This window comes from Furipterus horrens, unplaced genomic scaffold, assembly GCF_987537825.1.
Source record: "Furipterus horrens unplaced genomic scaffold, mFurHor1.1.pri manual_scaffold_17, whole genome shotgun sequence".
In the NCBI taxonomy this organism is placed as follows: domain Eukaryota; kingdom Metazoa; phylum Chordata; class Mammalia; order Chiroptera; family Furipteridae; genus Furipterus; species Furipterus horrens.
Window position 1 is genome coordinate 94,535,811 of NW_028327187.1, and position 22,150 is coordinate 94,557,960.

The following is a 22,150-nucleotide window of genomic DNA, read 5'->3' on the forward strand; positions in this document are numbered from 1 at the left end:
TTCCAGAGCTCCTCATAAGATCAGGCTAAAAGTGCACTTAAAATGTTATCTTTGCTTGGCTTCTTCTTTTATATCACGCTGCCTTCACTTTCTTACTGGTTTTACTTTGAGCATATCGGTATCGGCAGCCGTCCGTCTCGAGAGACGATGGTGTAGCTTCTTAAGAGTCTATCTGCACCGCCGAGAATGGCTGTGCAGTCCGACTCGGGAGTGACACGATATCTGTCTCCTCCCGTGTTGAATTGACATCTTGCGATGACGCTGGAGTGTCCTCTCCAGTGAAGCTGAAGCTACAGAGCCTGGGAAGGGTGATATGGAGGGTCTGCTGTTGCCCATGCAGCAGACCCCCCCTCTCTTCGCAGCTGAAGGGTCCAAGGGAAAGACGGAGTCAATACAGCTTGGCTTCAGGTGCGCCGCAGGAGTTGCTGGTGTTGACTACAACGTCAAACTGCCTTAGGGACTCCGGCTCCGGATTTTCTGTCGGGGTTTACTCCCTTAGCCTTTCCCCTGAAGAAGTATGCCGCCAGGCAGCGGAGGTTTTTTGGAGTCAGAGTTTTCCTTCTCTGATGTGCCCTGACTGGAAGATCGAACCAGCGACACTTAGCTCGCAGGCCAACGCTCAATCCACTGAGCCAAACCAGCCAGGGACACTTTGAGCATAGTTCTTTAATAAATCACTACTACACACGTTTTCATTCAGGGTCTGCTTGGAGATCCTGAGTTACCTATTTTATTCTATAAATTTTATACACACACACACACACACACACACACACACATCACTGTGAGTTCATCTACATTTTAATCACAGGATCATGAGAATATGTTTTTAATACAATTTTTAGATTATATTATGATTATGGAATTAAACTTAATCATTTGAGTTGATTATTTAATCAGTCAAATTGTGTATAATTTAGTGAACTTGGTTAAGTCATTGCATTTATTTGGATATCAGTATTTTCATTTGAGAGATCAGTGTTATTTATTCATATGGCATGTGCATATTATATATAGTATATACCAGGCTATTTTATGACACCAAACAATCATAAACTGCTTAACCAATAGCCTATATGAACACCACTGACATTTTGACATTTTATCTTCATTTTAGAAACCAAGAAAAAGTAATTTAATGCTTTAATTTACTTTTCTAAATACAGTGAATTTCCAATAACAATTGTCAAGTTTTAATAGAACAACAAACACATTAAAACTCCTATGATTAGAAATCCAGTCATTACATTAAAAATACTTCTATTTCAGCTTTTTGACTTAATGTATATCCTAGCAATTGTCTATTTTAAGTGTCTAATATGCTATTGAAACATCATGTGAAACAGTATAATTCAGAATTTTACCCACTTTAAAGCACCTTTGCTTTGAAAGGAGACATAACATAGACTCAAATCGTGGAAATATGAAGAAGGAAGCACTGAAATTCTAGAGGGCATGAATTCCATGTAGTCCATAAGTAATCCATTTCTTCAAACCCCAAAGCATGTAAGAAGCAGAGGAATTAAATCTATTTTATGCTAATGATAGAGTATGAGAGTGGCTAAAGGAATGAAATGCAGGCACAGACGGTGGATCCTGTCCTACTCTCCTACCCCAGTTTCAGAAAACGAATACAAGTAAACAAAATAAATCTAAAGGGCTTTAAAATGATTCTAGAACGAGATGTGTTAGGTGATGCAATCATTTTACCCAAAGGCAGAATAGAAATAAAATCATAAACTCTCAGAAAGTGGAAAACCCCTCATTGAACCTTGTGTTAGAGTTTTTGGGCCATTGGACATCAGGATTAGGTCATCATATTTTGCATATGCTTCACAACACACTACTGAGTATTTCATCACTGTGATCAATAAAGATTTGTGGGCTGACCTTGCAGATGAAGAAATGGGAATGCAGAGGTAAGCCCATAAAAGAAAAAAGTTATAGCCCTACTCAATCTTTTAATTTGATTGTTCCTCACATTTCTCATTACCCAGGGAAAGAATGGCCTGCTAATTCTCATGAACGATACCTCACACCCTAATTATATATCTCAACACACTTTCCATTTGTGAATATATGTGAAGCAAATATGAGAGTTTTAATTATAGAAGTAGCCATCTACTTTACTTTTTAGATTTAAAAAATGGCATATCTATATATAGGCTGCTTATAAAGTCTAGGAATATAGAAAATATATAGAATTTCATCAAAGACATCTTAAATTTGCAAATAATAATAAAATACCTGTTTTTCAAACACTCAGGCCACTCTGAGGCTTGGTATGAAACTCTCCTCAAGATAGACTATTAATTAAAGGGAAAAGCAAACAGCAAAATAATATGTACTTGATTATTCCATTTCTGTAATTTATATAAATTTTATTTATGTAAATCAAATGCACAATTATATCCATACAAAATTAACTCATAATGAAGTTATATGGCAGTACAGGTGACAGAGAAGATTGAAAAGGCAAGAAAGAATTTTGATTTGAATCTATTGTTTGAAATGTTTTCTCTGAGAACATAGTCATAAAACATGACTTTAATATTTTAACTCTGATCAGTAACAAATCACTTGCAAACCACTTCCACACCTCTCCATGCTCCAGGCTCCTCATCCATAAAATAACAATTCTGTCTTGCTTTATTATTTCAATTACTTATCCAGTGATCAGAAGTCAGGAGGCACATATTAACCTAATGGGCCCACATTGGCTTTTAGAACTCTTGCACTACATGATTATAAGAAGTGATGCAATGTTTCCAACATGAATAGCAAGACTCCATAACAATGTATCTATGTAGCCTCTTCCCTGTAGAAAATCTATTAGAAGAGATTCTCCACTGGCTGGAGAAAGGACCCCATGTGAAATTATGTGTGTGTGTTTATGCACTGTGCTGCAGCTTCACCACCTAGCATCTAATCTGGAACTTGGACTCAATCTCTATGAGGGTCACAGTGTAGTAAAGGCACAAAGATTTTCAGGGAGGTGGCACTGCCTAAGAAGTAATTAATGAAAAGGACTGCAGCCAAGATATAGACCCTAAGTGAGGGCTATGGGAACCAGTTACCCTAGGAGAGAGGGACCCCACACAGCCGCACCCCTGCTTTCAACCCTGGCAGACTCCTGGCAGAGGTGGCTACAAGTGGCATCCCCTGACTTGGGCCTCAAGCGTCTAAAAATGGGGAGGGCCTTGAGTTGAGGAGGTGCAGCCTCATGTTAGCAGTGGGAAGAGCCCCAGTTCAGACACTGGGTTGGGACTGAGAGCACCATGAACTGGAGAATGGCAGAAACTCCAAGAATTCCACCACTTTGTTGGCGGTCAGAAGCTCCAGAGTTACTCTCAGACAGCGACTTCCTCTGCCTATGTTGTCTTGGGAGTCTGACGGTGGTGATGAGGATCTTGGTGCACACGGCACAACTCACTTCTGCGGAAGGAGGAATCCCTTGCCCAGCGAGGTTAAATACCCCAGAATATACAGAACCCAAAGAACCTTTCTCCTGCTTTCAGGGTGGGAGGTACCCGGTCACCGTAAGGAGTTGCGCGTGGGGGAAGGAACGGAAGGGACACCCTCTAACTTCCGGTTTCGAGAAGCTTCGGTGAAGTCCTGTACTGGAAGGCACGGCCTCAGTCGGCAGAAAGAGGCGTTCAGGACTGGTCGAGTGCCCAGGTAAGGACATTGAACGAGGGGACCAAAATAGTATAGAGGGGTCCCCCTGAAAAGAGTTCTGTCCCTTTTGTCATCCTGGGAAGCTCCCGAGTGACTGTCAGACTGCGGCGCTCGAGGACCCTGTCAGACTGAGTCGAGTTTAGCAGATGAGGCCCCTCACATCCCCGTTTTCTCCATAGGCCGGACCCCTTTCATCCTCCCTCCCTCCCTCGAACAGTGTCGGTGAAGTCCTGTACTGAAAGGCGAGGCCTCAGTCGACGGAAAGAGGAGTTCTAGGATTGGTCAAGTGCCCAGGTAAGGACATTGAGTGAGGGGACCAAAATAGTATAGAGGGGTCCCCCTGAAAAGAGTTCCGTCCCTTTTGTCATCCCGGGAAGCTCCCGAGTGACTGTCAGACTGCGGCGCTCTAGGACCCTGTCAGACTGAGTCGAGTTTAGCAGATGAGGCCCCTCACATTCCCGTTTCCTCCCAAGGTCGGACCCCTTTCATCCTCCCTCCCTTCCTCGAACAGTGTCGGTGAAGTCCTGTACTGAAAGGCGAGGCCTCAGTCGACGGAAAGAGGAGTTCTAGGATTGGTCAAGTGCCAAGGTAAGGACATTGAGTGAGGGGACCAATTATGTCAGAATGGAGAGGGCCACACCTGAAAAAAGTTCCGTCCCTTTTGTCATCCTGGGAAGCTCTTGGAGTGACCGTCTGACTGCGGCGCTCGAGGACTCTGTCGGACTGAGTCGAATCTACCAGATGAGGGCACTCACATCCCCCCTTTTTCCCTAGGTCGTGGACTCCTTTCATCTGTCCTCCTGCCACATCCCTGCCTGCTCCCACCGCCTGCAGTGGGCATGTCTCAGCGTCAGGAGAGTCCACATTACACACAGGAAGAAGAACAGGCCCAGAGTGAGACCCAGGGCCTGGGGGCTGCACAGGTCTCCAAGGCTCAGGAGGAGACCACAGCCTCCTCCTGCGGTCTTCTAATGCTCGGGAACCCAGAGGAGGCTCTGGCTGCTGGCCCAGCTGGTATCCCAGAGGGTCCTCAGAGTGCCTGTTCCCCTTCCACCGCCTCCAGTCCCCTCTCGCCCAGTAAAGCAGATGAGAGCGCTGGCAGCCAAGAGAAGGTGGTTAGTGCAGCTTCTTCAATGTCCCTGTTGCACACTGGGAGCTTGCCTGCAGACCCTTTAGATCAGAAGGTGACTTTGTTGTCACGGTTCATGCTGCGAAAGCATCACATGTTTGAGCCGATCACGAGGGCAGACATGATTGATGCTTTCAAAGAGTATGCGCATGAATTCCCTGAGATCTTCAGGAAAACCTGTCAGTACATGGAGATGATCTTTGGAGTTGATGTGAAAGAAGTAGACCCCACCAGCCACAGCTATGCCATTGTTAACAAATTAGGCCTCACCTATGATCTAAGGCTGAGTAGTAATGACCCCGTGCCCAAGACCAGCATCCTGATAGCGGTCCTAGGTGCGATCTTCGTGAATGGCAATCGCGCCACTGAGGAGGATATCTGGGAACTGCTAGAACCGATGAACTTACATCCTGGGTTGAGCCACTTCATGTTTGGGGAGCCCAGGAAACTCCTCACCCAAGATTTGGTGCAGGAAAAATACCTGGAGTACCGCCAGGTGCCCAACAGTGATCCTCCATGCTACGAGTTCCTGTGGGGTCCAAGGGCCCATGCTGAAGTCAGGAAGATGAAATTGCTGGAGTTTTTGGCCGACTTCCATGGGGCTGAACCCTTTTTCTTCCCATCCCAGTATGCAGAGGCTTTGAGAGATGAAGTAGAGAGATCTCAACCTAGAGCAGCAGCCGAGGCAGTGGCTACTGGGGTGGCCAGCGCAAGTTCCCCGGCCACACCCAGTAGCTCCTCCCACCCCTAATACAGTCTGAGGCAGATTCTTCAGGAGAGGTAGTGGAGTGCTGGGGTGGGCTGTAGGGAATACAGTGCATTACATCGTTGTGTCACTTCTGTATGGTTAAGAGGGAGGTTTATCTTTTGGGGGGAATTAGTTTTCAAATGTTGCTCCTTTTAAGAAAACTTTCCATTAGTTTCAGAATCTAAGTTTTAGTATGATGGTCATACATGTATTGCTGTTCATGAAATTTAGGAACACAAGTTTTGTTTGTTTGTAAACCAAATAGTGAAACTGTCTTCTTTTGTATTCTCAAAAAGATAACATGACATCTGAATAGGCATTACCTTGAAACTGTCAGAGAACTCAGCAGTAAAATAGTTGGGTTCAATGAGAGAACAATTCTTGGCTTCACTTATTCCTTTTCATCTGCTGTTCTGTAAAATTAAATGACACATGCATGTATTTGCTATGAGAAATAAATCTTAATAAATTAGACCCTATATACACTGGCTCATTTATTCCCTGAACATTAATCCAGCCCCTGTTCTTTGGAAAGCACTCTGTTAGTACTGGGGATGCTAGGATAAACAAGGCTCCCTACCAACCCATAAAATTGGAGAGACTAGGAGCAGGAGTCATGTAGAGGCAAAGGTGGATGGCCTTTCACACCAAAAGAAAAAGTCAGAAGAAGTCAGGAGGTGGTGGGAGGGGTTCATGGGAAGGCAGGTGCAAAGGTCCTGAGACAAAGCAGGCTGAGGCCTTGGTCAACTGCAAGTCCTTCAGTGGGAGGTAACTTTAAATTCAACTGCATGGTCCAGTAGAGGAGCCTGTGGGAGTGGTGAGCAGGGACCTGGAATGGGAAATATTTCTTAGCAGTTGTTTTGGGATCGTGGGTAAACCACATCCCACCTGGTTGAAGAATGGAAGCTATCCTGCTTACTTGTCCAAGTGCAATTGAATACAGTGCACAGATTTGGTGTTTTCTGACCATCATCTTCAAGGAGTTTGTGAGAAAGGAGGGTGATACCTTCTTGAGGTAAGATACCCAGAAGCTGGCACTCTTTGCTCCGGGCTAGGAAATCCTGAACCCACATCATTCAAGGGATATTTTTAAATAGGTTATGTTCAATATAGTTTGGCAAACTAGGCAAGGCCTAGACTTTTGGAGCGCGTGAGGGAATGAAAAGAGAGATGTATTGTTGCAAGGACAACTGGGAGGGGGGAAGGAGGTGGTCCTTGACAAGAATTCTAGGAGCTTTGAATTGTATCCAGTTGGGAAATACCTCCTTCCCCAAAGCCCATATTAAATAATATATCCTCCAATAGGGAAGCATCCTGGATCCCTGAGTCACCTGCTAGAAAAATCCCCTGCCAAAAGACATCAAATTTTATAGGCACAAGAAGTAAACCTTTGCTGTGTCAAGCCATTCAGATTTTAGGTTTTATGTTGTGCATCAGCTAGCAGTTATTTTATCTAACTAATAAACAGGTGCTTTTTATGTTGTTAAGGTTATTTAAATATTTTAATGACAAAGCTAATAATGGTGCATAGATTCCAGTTGCAAATATTTCTGACATACATAAATCTATCTCCTCCCATTACAGTGGTCTTACAAAATTAAGCTCTCTTCTCAGAGGTAACTGCAATAAAAATACAGTATGTATTATTTTAAAGATAATTTTATGCTTTTAATACATAGTTGTGCTATAAAAATATATTGTGATTTTTTAATATAATGGGTAGTAATGTACGTATTGTTCTCCCATTTACCTTGTCATTTAATAAAATGAATGCAACATCATTCCATGACAACACATATAAATCTAGCTCTAGGATTCTAAATACAAATGTTCCATAACAGTTTATTCTCCTTCTGATACATATGTAAGTAGTTCTCATTAGTTTCTATGGTTAATAGAACCAAAATCAACATCTTTGGACATCAATTCTTGGGGAAATGTGCCTAGGAAAGACAGTGAACAGATTGGGATAAAGTAGAGAGGTTATGAAAATTTTAAATTTTTATAAATATTACCAATATCATCCCACCAATCTACCAGTTCATAGTTTCACAAATTAATGTATGTAAGTACTCTGCACTCCATATTTTGTTTTTCTAATCATTTAGCTTTTGGTCAGACATATTAAAAAATGTCTCACAGTTATATTAATTTGTATTTCCTTGTTTTCTAACTAGGTTGTGCAGAAAATTAACTTACTCTCTTGCCCATATAAAGCTTGGTTTCTACAGAGATGTTCTGAGTCACAGGATTCCTCTGAATGCGCTTTAAAACTGATGTCAACAAGACATTTTCTTTCTACATTGAGAAGCAAAAAGTTAGGATAGACAGGTGCCAGAGATTGGGGACAGACAATCTCAGCTAGTGAGGGGCATGAGGAGGGTTGTGGGGAGAGCAAGTTCTAGAGTCTGTGAGAAAAACCAACAGCAAAACCAAGTCCAGAGCACTCCTGGCAGGCTGTCAGGCAGGGATCTGAATCTAGAATTCAGCATCATGTAGAAAACTGACCATACGGAGAGAAGGTGGTGGACCAGGGTTGAGCATCCAGGAACACTTACATGAGTAGGCTTGGAACTTTTCTGACTCAGCTCTGCAGGCTGAAAATTGCCAAGTCATTTAAGTGGGCAGGTCTACTGGGTAGATGAAAGAACCCAAAACATGTAAGACATTCCACCCTACCTTAGAATGCTCTCAACATATTGTCAGGCAGAATATAGCTGGCTCCTCTGTATTACCTAGTGATGCTATTGATGGATTCAGGCTGAGCAACATCTCTTGATGACCCTGGGAGTCCAGTGTACCCACAATGTACCTGGGCTGGGAGCTATCTTTATGTCTCCTGGAGATGGCTATTTCTTACCTTTACTTAGGTTATGGCTATGTGAATGGGTGAGGCTACGAATGATGATACACAGTTGAAGCAGGCCACGAGTATCATGAGTACTGGAAGGGAATATACCGTCGCGAGGAAGGAGAAATTGGAGGGAGAATGCCTTAAGGAACTAATTAGCTCAGTGGCTGCAGGTAAAAGACTAGGTGTGGACATGTCTCAAAAAACAATCCAGATGGTGTTCTTAACTCAGACTGCCTTCTCATACCTCCTGTCTTTCTCGCACATCAGGTGGGTGCCCTGGGGTTGTTTGCTGGCCTGTGTTGTCACCAGATACTTTCTGGTATAGGGGACTGAGCCAAGGAGCAGACATTTGCAGAGTATATGGTGTGCTGATGGAGATGACACACTTCATTGTTAAATTGACAGGGGATGATGGACATGTGTGGGACACAGTGAGGGAAGCAAGATGTACCATACTGTTGCCAGCATACCCGCCTCCAAGATGAGAGTGTTAGGGTCTGGGAAGGACACATCGATGATCGCATTCTCAGTGGTATTTTCTCATGGGAATTCATGGAGGCAGAAGACTCTTATCAGGGCTTATTTTGAATTAGTGAATGTTAGCTCTGGTACTTTGGATGATTGATTGATTGATTGATTGATTGATCGATGGATTCATTCATTCATTCATTCATCCAGCAAGCTGTTATTGAACATATGCTGAGGGCAAACACTGGGTAAACAAAGCAAGAGGAAATGGCAAAGTAGTTGATTCAGGTTATGGATGTGAGGATGATCAGGAGGAGACAGATTAGAGTTTTGGGAAGTTAGGGACTATGTGAAAGGGTAGGGGATATTCCGTAATGACTGAGTCTTGAAAGTTGGCTGACTAGGTCGAGGCTATTCCTCTTAGCTGAGACTGAGGATAAAAGGAGGATGAGTTGTAGAGATGAGGAAGGGTGGGTGGATGAGGACAGTGTGGGCCATGTACGTGGTAAAGTTCTGCTGGCTGTCCTGGTGGAAGTGTCCAGAGGGAAGTAGAAAACAGACGTCTAGCTATCAGAAGTGCCTGAGCTGCAGGTTAGGTTTGGCTGCATCAGCAGCTGTCATTTGAGGCCATGGGTGGAGGTAAAAATCAATTATTTAGCATACTGAGGCCTATATTCTGTCTCCTCCCCTGCAAACATTATTGAAAAGCAAATGATACTAAGCTTTAATAAATCCAGGGAAGAGGTTAAAAGGGGATAAAAGTACTCAGAAATCTACCAATCAGAGGATGTTTTCCTGTTTCCTTAAGCTCTCTCTTTAAGCATATACTTGTGCTCTTGCCTACTATTGCCTATGCCTGCGATGTTGGGTTGCTTTTAGGCTTCTATTCATGATATCCTTTGTTCAAGGCTGAGCTTACACCCACAATACACAGACACTTATCTGCTATGACTAATGTGTCTGTACTAGGCAGCTGGCAACTCTGCAGTAACTCAAGTTCTTCATGACATACAGAGAAAGGGGCTAGAGCCAATCTTGGATTCGGGGCTCTGGAGGCCAGAACTTCATGACATATCCTTTATCTAACTGGAGGACGGTGATTGTCAAAATTTTAGACATAAGACTACATATCCTATCTGATGTCTTTCCCTGAAATCGAAGCCGTAAACATAAGAAATGCTGAGCAGTCTGGGTAAAGTGGGGATTGCAAGCCCAGAGTCTTGTCTCAGCCTTTCCTTATCCACCTGGGGATAGTGAGCCTGATACTCTCAGTACTCTAGGGTGCTCCCCGAACACTGATGGGAAAGTGCAGTGCTAGAAGTTCCCAGCTGGCTGAGTCCTCTTCTCCACCATCCACCCCCAACCCCCGCGTCCTTTCCTCTGGCGATGGTGGAAGTCAGCACCTCTTATAGCCCCTCACACTGTTGTCTGTTACTGATTTTTTGAAAAAAAGACAATAAAACCTGGTACTTTCTTAAAAAAAAAAAGAAAAACACTGAACCTGACTTTGGGTAGTGTGGAGCCCACTACTCCACCTACCCCCTTCTACCCAATCAGGCCACAATGCTGCCACCCCTTACACACCCCAACCATGCTTCCCTCTGCTGTGCCAAGGCTGTTGCTTCGGTTATTTAAATAAAAAGAAAGTAGAACTGGGGGGAAAAAAAAAGACATGGACTTCATCTAGGGTTGCCAGCCATCCTGAACACACAGGACATGTACTCTATGGGATTTTGTCCTGAATTCTATATCAACTTTTTCAGGATACCCTAAATGTCCTGTATTCACCTTTTTTCAATAAGTTAGACAAATTTAGCAGTTAGAGCTATTTTTCAACCATAGTGATTTGTGATTAAATCACTTGTGTAGAAAATCACGCCTTCACAAATAAAGGTCTGCTCTCTCCAGAGGTTTGGCAGAGGTGGTGGTGGTGGTGGTAGTATTTAAAATTAGAAAAAGGAAATAAGAAAGAAAAAGCCTGGTTTTTGACCATAGTCCCAAGTTATGAACAAGTAACCACCATTAACTAAATATATAATCAGTGCAATCAACCCATCAATGACTGTCTCTGGAAACTAAGTGCCAGGCTTCTGAAAATCAGCCAATCAGTGATAACCCCACAGACACCTGTCCTGAAAGTCAGCTAATCAGCAACAGCCTCATACTTCCAGGCAGCATCCCATCAGCAAGTTCTTTTCTCCAGGGGCCATGCTTCTGAAAGTCAGGATGTCTATAGCAACCATACTCTAATGACCACAGGAACACAGTCCAAAGTCTGCTGACCCCTAACACTCCGCCTCTGAATGTCCACCCACCCTTGAATACCCAAAATAACTAAAATCTCATACAAGATCAGCTCTGGCAATGTTCAGGAAGAATGTGTCTTATAATACAATTCTCCCCTCAAGCAAATGAGAAGTTCTTTTTGCATCAAATATGGATTTCAAGTTATTCTTAGTTCACAAGTTCCCAACCCTTTCAACCATTCAACAAACCCTATTTACAGACTAGTTCAGACTTGCGAGTGACAGGCATACTGGCTGACGTCCTCATGAGATTTTCAAATTCAATCTTTTCAAATCCTTGTATGGTAGCTTCCATCTATTTTTGTGTGTACTTGAACCTCAAAATACCCAAACATATGTTTAAATATTGTGGTAAGTTTTATGAATGGTGACCATTTATTAAATGAAGAACAAGTCCTTTTAAAAATTTTTGTGCCATTTGCAATATTTCATTCAACAGAGAAAATAGTGTAAATTCAGATGTAAACCAGCATATACTAACAGCTGAGCATAAGCGTTATATGATTTCCTTAACTAATAATTTAAATTAGTAATTTAAAAATAGTACATTTTTAACTTCCGGCCAAGATAGAGGCTTAGACTGACACGCTCAGTCTCCCTCTACAGCTAAGTAGGAATACAACTACCTCAAAACAAAAGATAACCAGAAATTCCAGAAAATAAAACTACATGGAAGCCCAGCATATGAAGTTACAAACCAGCAGTGCTCGTCGAGAGAGTAGGAGGGGCGAGAAACTGCGGTGCTGTTTGTAGTGGCAGCAGGGACTGCGAGAAACACCAGGGGAGCAATCCCGGCTGCAGTAGAGACCCCGCAGCTCGTGATTCCAATGCTGGCAAATGCATCCCCCCCCCCATTGCCTTGGATGGTGAGGCCCAGAGGGTGGGGGGACAGATCCCGGTCTCTCAGCGGAGAGTAACAGCAGGAATCCACCTTGGACCCCCGCCCCCACACAAAGCGTCACAGTGCAGTGAAAAATGTTGCCGATCACCGCCAGTCACCAGGTAGTGATGAGTGCATGGGGCTCCGCCCCCTATAGCCTGCCCAGGAAGCAAAGCTAAACACGAGACTGTCAGAATGAAGCAGGCAATTGAAATCCCAGTGACGCAGCTCACTAGGCAACAGATGCAGGACCTGACAGAAGAACAAATAGGAAATCTTTCTGAGGCTCAGTTCAGAGCTGTAGTCATAAGGTGGCTTACAGAATTAAAAAAAGATTTGGAACAAGACAGGGAAGGAATGAAAGCTAGTCATACTGAAACAAATGAAAACACGAGACAAGTGGTGAGGAAATAAAATTCAGAGATCACATCAACAAACTGGAACATAGGGAAGGAACAAACAGTCAACCAGTGCAGAAAGAGGAAACAAAAAGTAAGGAAAGCAAGGAGAGGCTCAGAAACCTCTGGGACAGCTATAAACGAATGAACATTCAAATAATAGGATTGTCAGAGGGCGAAGAAGAACTAGAAATTGAAAAATTATGTGAAAAAATAATGAAGCAGAACTTCCCGAACTTGGAGAAGAAAGTAGACATACAGGTCCAGGAAGCACAGAGAGTTCCAGAAAAACTGGACCCAGGGAGAACCACTCCAAGCCACATTATAATCAAATTGTCAAAAGTTAAAGATAAAGAGAGAATCTTAAAAGCAGCAAGAGAGAAGAAAAGACTCATGTACAAAGGGGTCCCAATTAGGCTATCAGCTGATTTCTCAAGGGAGACCCTGCAGGTAAGAAGGGACTGGCAAGAAATATTCAAAATAATAAAAATCAAAAACCTACAGCCCCGAATATTCTATCCAGTGAAACTGTCATTCAGAATAGAAGGGCAGAGAAAGTGCTTCCAGGACAAAGCAAAACTGAAGGAGTTCATTAAATCCAAACCACTGTTATATGAGATGATAAAGCAACTGGTTTTGAAGAAGGAGGATCAAAACTATAAACATTAAAATGAAAACTTCATCACAACAACTAACAACAGAAGCTAGGGAATCGAAACAAAGGCAGACTAAGTAGGCAACGAGAGTGGAAAAAGAACTATAGGTATGGGGAACATTTTGGGGGGGAGGTAAGCAGGCAGGGTGAATGGGGAAAGGGAGGGAGATGGTACAGGAATTAAGAAGCATAGTAGGAGGGAATGGAGTAGATTGGAAGATGTTGAGAAGAACTATATGTACGACCAATGGATATGGACTAAAAGGGGGTACAACTGGAGGGAGGGGGGACACTGGGTAGAGGGGAGCAGAGGGAAAAGAAATTGGGACAACTGTAAAAGCATAATCAATAAAACATATTTAAAATAAAAAATAAAAAAAAATAAATAGTGAGTTTTTTTGTTTGTTTAAGAGACAATCAGCTTACAGAGGTAAAAATAATCACAGCAGAAGTTGTAATGGCCTTCTACACTGTATATCATTATCGATTTTTCACCTCAGGTTAGAAGCAAATTTTGAAGTCTCAGAACCAAATCTATTGCATAATAAAAAATACAGTAGCTCAATTTACTATTACAGAGATGATCAAAGTTTTAAATATCTCACCTTTTCGACACTATGGCTGCAGAAGAAAAGGCTTTCTTATAAGACTGTTGTGAGTAAACTTCTTTGCAGATGTGGCTTCAGACAATAGAACATTTTTGAACACGACTTCTTTTAGTTAGGAGTTAATGAATTAAAGTAGTCAATGTTGACATCAATAAAGTATGCATGATTCTGTGGTAGATATTGGCTGTACTATCTACCTATATTCTGTGTAATGCAATGCAAACAGCATCTAATATCCTTTTTGTTGACACTGAAGTGATAATCACAAAATGATTGTTACTTCAGAATTTATATTTTTGAATGGAGTTATTAAAGGATTTTAGTGAGTTTCTTAGTATTTAGAATTCTTTAATTCTCATTCAAAAGTCCATTGATTCCTTTTAACAAATGCAGTTGAAAGAAACTTCAATTTATTTGAAGTTCTAATATCACATTTTAATTCTGAAAATTCCCCAAAATTGTTGTTGACTTTTCAAATAGGTCACTGAGTAAAGTCTACTTATTTCTTGTTCATACTTTTTAATATTTCTCTAGAAATAAGACTATGTACTTTGAAAGAAGAGCAGTGTTGTTAAAATGATACACTGATTAAAGGAACTTGTTGAATGTGTTAGAGAAAGAACTGGTAAAAAAAAATGTTTCCCTTTATGTGTTAAGGCTGTTCTTAAAAAGAACAACATTACTTATGAACAGGAAAAGAAAGTCTGACTTGGAGTGGATAATTAATTATTATGAGCTTTGTCAAGACTATCGTTTGAAATAAATTTCATCACTTGAAGAATTTGAAATAGTAGCATAGATGTTACTGAACATTATTCCAGCAGGGAAGCAAGAAGAAAATAACAATAGATGACAATGTCCTCTTTTGTCTGTGAGCAGCATTTTAAAAAAAAGTTAAGAGGGGCAACACAATCCTGAGCAATTGAAAGGTGAGCTATGCCAGGAAAGATGGTAATATGGGACTCAACAAAGCAAATTTGAAGAGCAGTTCTCAGAAATGTTAACTATGTCAGTACATTTTCAGTATACCAGCCCATAATGCTGTTGATGAATATATATTCTCACTAATGAATTTTCTTTCTTTTCTTTTTCTTTTTAGTATGTTTTATTGTTCTATTACAGTTGTCCTAATTTTACCGGCCTTTGCTCTCCTCCACCCAGCCCTCCCCCTGATCCCACTGTCTATCCCACCCTGTTGTTCATATCCATGAGTCATTCATACATATTCTTTGACTAGTCGTTCTACTTCTTTCCACCCTTATCCTCCTTCCACCCCTTTGTTCACTGTCATTCTGTTCCTTGTTTCCACGCCTCTGGTTCTATTTGATCATTTGTTCCTTTTGTTCATTAGGCTCTTCTTATAGGGGAGATTCATATGGTATTTATCTTTCACTTCCTGGCTTATTTCACTTAGCATAATAGTCTCCACTTCTACTCCTGCTGTTGTAAAAGGTAGAAATTACTTCGTTCTTCTGTGTAGTGTTCCATTGTGTAAATATACCACTGGTTTTTGATTGACTCAACCACTGATGGGCACTTCCACTGTTTCCAGCACTTGGCTATTTTATAGCAGTGCTATGAACATAGGGGTGCATAGGTTCTTTTGAATTGGTGTTTCAGGAATATTCGGGTATAATCTTAGCGGTGGAATCACTGAATCAAAAGGCAGCTCCATTTTTAGGTTTTTTGTTTTTTTTTAGGAAATTCCATACTGTTTTCCACAGTGGCTGCACCAGTCTGCATTCCCACAAACAGTGCAATAGGGTTTCCTTTTCTCCACATCCTCACCAGCACCAGTTGTTTGTTGATTTGTTAATGATGGCCATTCTGATAGGTGTGAGGTGGTATCTCACTGTGGTTTTAATTTGTATCTCTCTTATGGCTGGTTATGTTGAGCATCCTTTCATATGTCTATGGGCCATCTCTATGTATTCCTCGGAGAAGTGTCTGTTCAGGTACTCTGCCCATTTTTTTAACTGGATTGTCTTCCTGGTGTTGAGGTGTATGAGTTCCTTATATATTTTGGAGATCAAACCCTAGCCCATGGTATCATAGGCAAAAATGTTTTCCCATGTGGTTGGATCCCTTTTCATTTTGATGAGGTTTTGTTTAGCTGTGCAGAAGCTTTTTAATTTGATGTAGTCCCATTTGTTTATTTTTCATTTATCTCCCTTGCCCTAGGAGATATATCAGAAAAAATATTGCTGTATGAGATATCTGAAATTTTACTGCCTATGTTTTCCTCTAGGACTTTTATGGTGTCATGGCTTACATTTAAGCCTTTTATCCATGTTGAGTTTATTCTGGTGTATGGTGTAATTTGGTGGTCTAGTTTCATTTTTTTGCATGTACCTGTCCAGATCTCCCAACACCATTGATTGAAGAGGCTATTTTTACTCCATTTTATGCTTCTGTCCCCTTTGTCAAAGATTAATTGACCACAGAGACATGGGTTTATTTCTGGGCTGTTTATTCTGTTCCATTGATCTATGTGTCTCTTCTTGTGCCAGTACCAGACTGTTTTGATTATACTGGCCTTGTAGTATACTTTAATATCAGGTATTGTGATCCCTCTTACTTTGTTTTTCTTCCTCAAGATTGCTGAGGCTACTTGGGGTCACTTTTGGTTCCATACATATTTTTGAAATATTTGTTCTAAAGCTGTGAAATATGTCATTGATATTTTAATAGGAATTGCATTGAATCAATATATTGCTTTAGGTGATATAGACATTTTAGTGATGTTAATTCTTCCAACCCATGAACATGGCATATGCTTCCATTTATTTGTAACTTTCTTAATTTTTTTCTTCAGTGTTCTGTGGTTTTCTGAGTATAGGTCTTTTCCCTCTTGGTTAAGTTTATCCTTAGGTACATTATTTTTCTTGTTGCTACAGTAAATGAGATTTTCCCCCTAGTTTCTGTTTCTGATATTTCCTTGTTGGTGTACAAAAATGCATTTGATTTCTAAATATTGACTTCGTATCCCACTATTTTGCCAAGTTCACTTATTAGATTGAGTAGTTTTTTGGTGAGGCCTATAGGGTTCTCTGTGTACACTATCATGTTATCTGCTAATAACAAGTTTTACTTTCTCCTTTCCAATTTGGATGCCTTTCATTTCTTTTTCTTGTCTGATTGCTGTTGCTAGAAATTCCAACACTATGTTGAATAAAAGTGGTGAAAGCCAGTCACTCTTGTCTTGTTCCTGACCATAAGGGGAAAGCTTTTATTTTTTACACATTGAGTATAATGTTGGCTGTAGGTTTCTCATATATGGCCTTTATTATGTTGAGGTATTTTCCTTCTATTCCCACTTTGCTGAGAATTTTTATCATAAATGGGTGCTGTACTTTATCAAATGCTTTTTCATCATCTATTGATATGATCATGATTTTTGTCTTTCATTTTGTTTTTGTGGTGTATTATGTTTATGGATTTCAGAATTTTGTACCATCCTTACATCCTTGGGATAAATCCCACACAATCATGGTATGTCATCCTTTTAATCTATGGATGGATCCAGACTGTCAATATTTTGTTGAGGATTTTAGCATCACTGTTCTATACAGATATTGGTGTGTAGTTATCTTTCTTTGTTGTCTCTTTACATAGTTTTGGAATTAGAATAATACTGGCCTCCTAAAAAGTTTAAGAGTCTTCCCACTTCTTGAATTTTTTAGAATAGTTTGAGGATTGGAGTTAGTCCTCCTTTAAATGTTTGGTAAAATTCACCTGTGGAGCTGTCCGTTCCAAGGCTTTTGTGTGCTGGGAGATTTTGATTACAGTTTCAAATTCAATCTTTGTTATCGATCTGTTCAGGCTTTCTGCTTCTTCTTGATTCTGTTTTGGAAGCTTGTATGTTTAAAGAAATTTGTCTATTTTGCTCAGTTTGTCCAATTTCTTGGCTTATATTTTTTCATAATAATTCCTTATAATCCTTTGTATTTCTGTGGTGTTGGTTGTAATTTTTCTTTTCCTATTTTATTCGTGTCCTTTCTCACCTTTTTCTTGATGAGTCTGGTTAAAGGCTTGTCAATTTTGTTTATCTCTTCAAAGAAGCAGCTTCTTGATTTATCAATCCTTTATATTGTTTTTTAGCCTCTATGTCATTTTTAAAGTATATTTTATTGATTATGTTGTTACAGTAGTGCCAATTTTTCCCCCTTTGCTCCCCTCTGCCCAGTACGCCCCTGCCTCCAGCAATCCCACCCCCCTTAGTTCATCTCCATGGGTCATGAATATAAGTTCTTTGGCTTCATCCTTTCCTATATTATTCTTAACATCCCCCTGTCTATTTTGTACCAATCAATTACGTTTCTTAATCCTTGCACCACATTCCCATTTCTCCCCCTTCTTCCTCCCAGCTGATGACCCTCCAAATGATCTCCACACCTATGATTCTGTTCCTATTCTGGTTTGCTTAGTTGGATTTTGTTTTCATTTCTTAGATTCAGTTGTTGGTAGTTGTGAGTTTGTTGTCATTTTAGTGTTCATTGTTTTGATCTTCTTTTTCTTAAGTAAGTCCCTTGACATTTCATATAACAATGGCTTGGTGATGATGAGCTCCTTTAGCTTTACCTTGTCTGGGAAGCACTTCATCTGCCCTTCCATTCTAAATGATAGCTTTGATGGATAGAGTAATCCTGGTTGCAGGTTGTCTTTCATCACATTGAATGCTTCTTACCAGTCCCTTCCTGCCTGCAAAGTGTCCTCTGAGAAATCAGCTGATAGTCTTACAGGCACCCCTTTGTAGGTAACTCTCCACCTCTCTCTAGCTGCCCCCAGGACTCTCTCTTTATCTTTCACCTTTGGCATCTCAATCATGTTGCATCCTGGTGTGGTCCCCTCTAGGTCCAGCTTTCCCGGGACCCTCCATGCTTCCCAGACCTGTATGTCCATCTCCTTCACAAGATTTGGGGAGTTTTCCTCATTTTTTTCAATTCTTGTTTCCTCATTCTGCACTGGTTGACTGTTTTTTTTTTTCTCCTTATGTTCCAAATCATTGATTTGAACCCCAGTTTCCTTCTCTTCACCATTGGTTTTGTGTGGATTTTCCTTCGTTTCTCTTAACATAGCCTTCACTTCTTCTCTTATGTGTTTGCCATACTCAAGCATATCTTTCAAGCCTGTGAGCATCTTTATCTCCAGTGTTTTGAGTTCTGCACCTGTTAGGTTGTCTATCTCCTCATCTGTTAGGTTGGCTATCTTCTCATCGCTTAGTTCTCCCACTGGAACCTTGATCCATTCCCCCTTTTGGGTCACACTTCTCTGTCTCCTCATTCTGACAGGCTCCTGTGTTTGTTTGCCTCTGCGTCCCAGGTAGAGCTGCCACTCCTGTTATGTTGTAAGGGGCAGAGCCTTAGGGATCCGTCAGTACAGGGCGACCTGTTTCACCATGTTGTGGCGCTGTATGTGGGGGAGGGGTCTGAAAGGGAACAATACCACCTGCCCAGCACTCTCCCCTTTTCCAGGCACCTCTCACAATTCCACACTGGACTGGTGCCCCCATAGCTGCTGCCTTGGCTATCTTTCCCAGAGCGGGTGAGTCTGCGGACATTCTAAGACTGTGGGGGCCCTTTAAACATGCAGATTCTGCTGAAAAACTGGCAGCTTCTGCCTCCACCCCAACCCCCACTGGTCTGCACAGTCAGAAGCTAAGAGGCTTGATTTTCCCTGGTGCTGAGACTGTGAGCTGCTAGGTCTGGTGAGGAGCTGGAAAGACTCCCCAGGTGTCCGTCCTGACTTTAAAACACGTGACTGTGCTTTCTGTCAGCCTGCCACTGCTGCTGCTCCTGCTGCCGCCGCCACCACGCCACATCCTTTCCACCCCTCCTAACTGTCTGGATGGGTATTTCTTCTTTATATCTTTTTTTGTTGGACTTCCATGCAGTTTGATTTTCTGGAACTTCTGTTTGTTTCTAGTTTTGAGGTAGTTGTATTCCTTCTTAGTTGTTGATGGAGACACAGCATGTCTGTCTATGTCTCCATCTTGCTCAGAAGTCTGCCTCTATGTCAGAATTAGTTGTGCTATAATCCTGATTATTTTCTTCCTTCTACTCATACTCTGGCTTTATTTGTTGTTATTCCTCTAGTTCTTGTAGATGTAGAGTTAGGGTGTTATTTGAGATTTTTCTATCTTTTTTAAGTAGGCCTGTATTACTATGAACTTCCCTCTCAGACTGCCTTAACTGTGTCCAGTAGGTTTTGGGCTGTTGTGTGTTCATTTTCATTTTTTTCCAGAACTTTTTGATTTCTTCCTTGATCTTGTGTTAACCTTTTCATTATTTTTTAGCATATTATTCAGTCTCCATCTATTTGAATGTTGATCCAAGAAGATACTTGATATAATTTCAATTTTCTTGAATTTGTTGAGGCTTGTTTTGTGTCCTACCATGTGGTCTATCTTTGAAAATATTCAATGTGCATTTGAAAAGAATGTATATTTTGCTTTTTTGGGGTGACAGCTTCTGTAAATGCCACAACATCTTTTGCCTGGAAGATGTATCCATTGTTAACAGTGGGGTGTTAAAACCATCTATGCTGAATGGATTGCTATCTGTGTCTTGCTTGAAGTCCTCCAAGATCTTCCTTATATATTTGGGTACTCCTATGTTAGGTGCATATATGTTTACAAGGGTTATATCTTCTTGATGGATGATTCCCTTAAGTATTATGTAAGTGTTCTTCTTTGTCTCTTTTTATGGCCTTTGTTTTATATATATATTTTGTTATAAGTATTGCTACCTCAGCTTTTTTTTCATGTCCATTTGCTTGAAATACGCTTTTCCATCACTTCACTTTCAGTCTGTGTAGATCTTTCGTTCTAAGGTGGGTCTCTTGTAAACAGCATATATGTGGGTCATGTTTTCTTATTCTTTCAGCTACCCTATGTCTTTTGACTGGAGCATTTAATCCATTTACATTTAAGGTTATTATTGATAGGTATCTATTCATTGCCATTTTCCCTTTGTTCCTGTGTTCCTCTCTGTCTCTCTGTTTCTTCATCTTCTTAAAGCAGCCCCCTTTAGGATCTCTTGCTGTGCTGGTTTTGGGGAGATGTATTCATGTAGGGTTTTTTTTATGTCTGGGAAACTCCTTACCTGGCAGTCCATTCTCCAGCCTGCACTCTCTCACTGGAGACTCAGGCCTGAACTCTCCACTCAGTATAGTCCCATGCTCATGAGTCATGCTGGGTTGGGTCCCACAGTCCCTTTAGCATGACTCTATTCTTCTGAGTTCTTTGTTCGCAGGACCCGTACTCACACTTGCATGTGCACAGAGCACTGGGTTCCTGGCGAGTCTTGAGTCTTGCCTCAACTCCCCTTTTCAAAGAGTTTCTCTGTGGACCCCATGCTGCAGCACTGAGCCCTTGGGGGCCTGTTCTCCATGTGCTCCTCCTCCCCCTAAATCACTAAGTCTCTCTCTCAGGGCTGACCACAGCCTGTCATGGTCTCCAACAGTTTTAGATAAAGTTTTTCTCTGGATCTCTCCCAGAAGGCACTGGGGCGGGTCCTGCAGTGATCCAACACAGGTAGTGGCAGGGTGCTCTCACCACTCCCTCCAGTTGTTCTCAGCCTTGGGTGAGTCTGCTCCCACTGCACTGTTTCTGAAGCCTGCACTTCCCCAGCTGTCTCTCTCCACTCCTGGGGCTTGTGAGTCCTGAGCCACTCCACAGCTTCTCAGGACCTGCGCAGCCAGAAGTGGTGGGTTGGGCTGTGGCGGTGACAGTTGCTCCACTAGGAGAGCCCTGCCGCCCGCTTCCAAGGGCCCTGCAGGCGGGCAGGGTGTTACCCACTCACGCACACTCCCTGCACTCTCGTCCACACACACTCATTCACACACACTCTCATTCACTCTCCACTGCATTTTCGAGTTGGTTGCTCTGTGGTTTAGCTGCAAGACAGGTCTGGGTCTGGGAGCAAGTGGACGTAGTTTTCGGCAACTCCGCAGCCATCTTGGATCTCTTCATCAATGAATTTTCAAAGAACAAAATAATGAAACAAGTTACAGTGGCCCCTGTTATAGCTGTGCTACAGTGTAAGTGGAACAGAGACTGAAAGAGCAAGGAATTTTCAAAGCAAATTCTATAAAACAAAAAACTGGTAAAGAATATTATGAAAGAAAGGGATATATAATTTAGGTCTTTATAGTTTAATTTAGATAAACAAGATATAATGGTTAGTATATACCATATTTTTTAAATTTAAAAGTTTATATGCATAGAAAATATTATAGGCTGGATTGTGTTTCCTCAAAATTTGTATGTCGAAAGTACCTCAGAACATGACTGTAGTTGGAGACAGGGTCTTTAGAAAGGCAATTAGGTTAAAATAAGATCTTTAGAGTGGGCCCTAATTAAATATAACTGGTGTCCTTATAAGAAGAAGAGAAGTTAGGTCACCTATACACAGCGGGGAAGCAAT

General features: G+C 41.5%; 1 pseudogene; it reads left to right on the forward strand.

The window, feature by feature from the left end:
• Nucleotides 1-4,517: 4,517 nt before the first annotated feature.
• LOC149991623 (melanoma-associated antigen B16 pseudogene) lies at nt 4,518-5,558 on the forward strand (annotated as a pseudogene).
• The last annotated feature ends 16,592 nt before the right edge of the window (nt 5,559-22,150 follow it).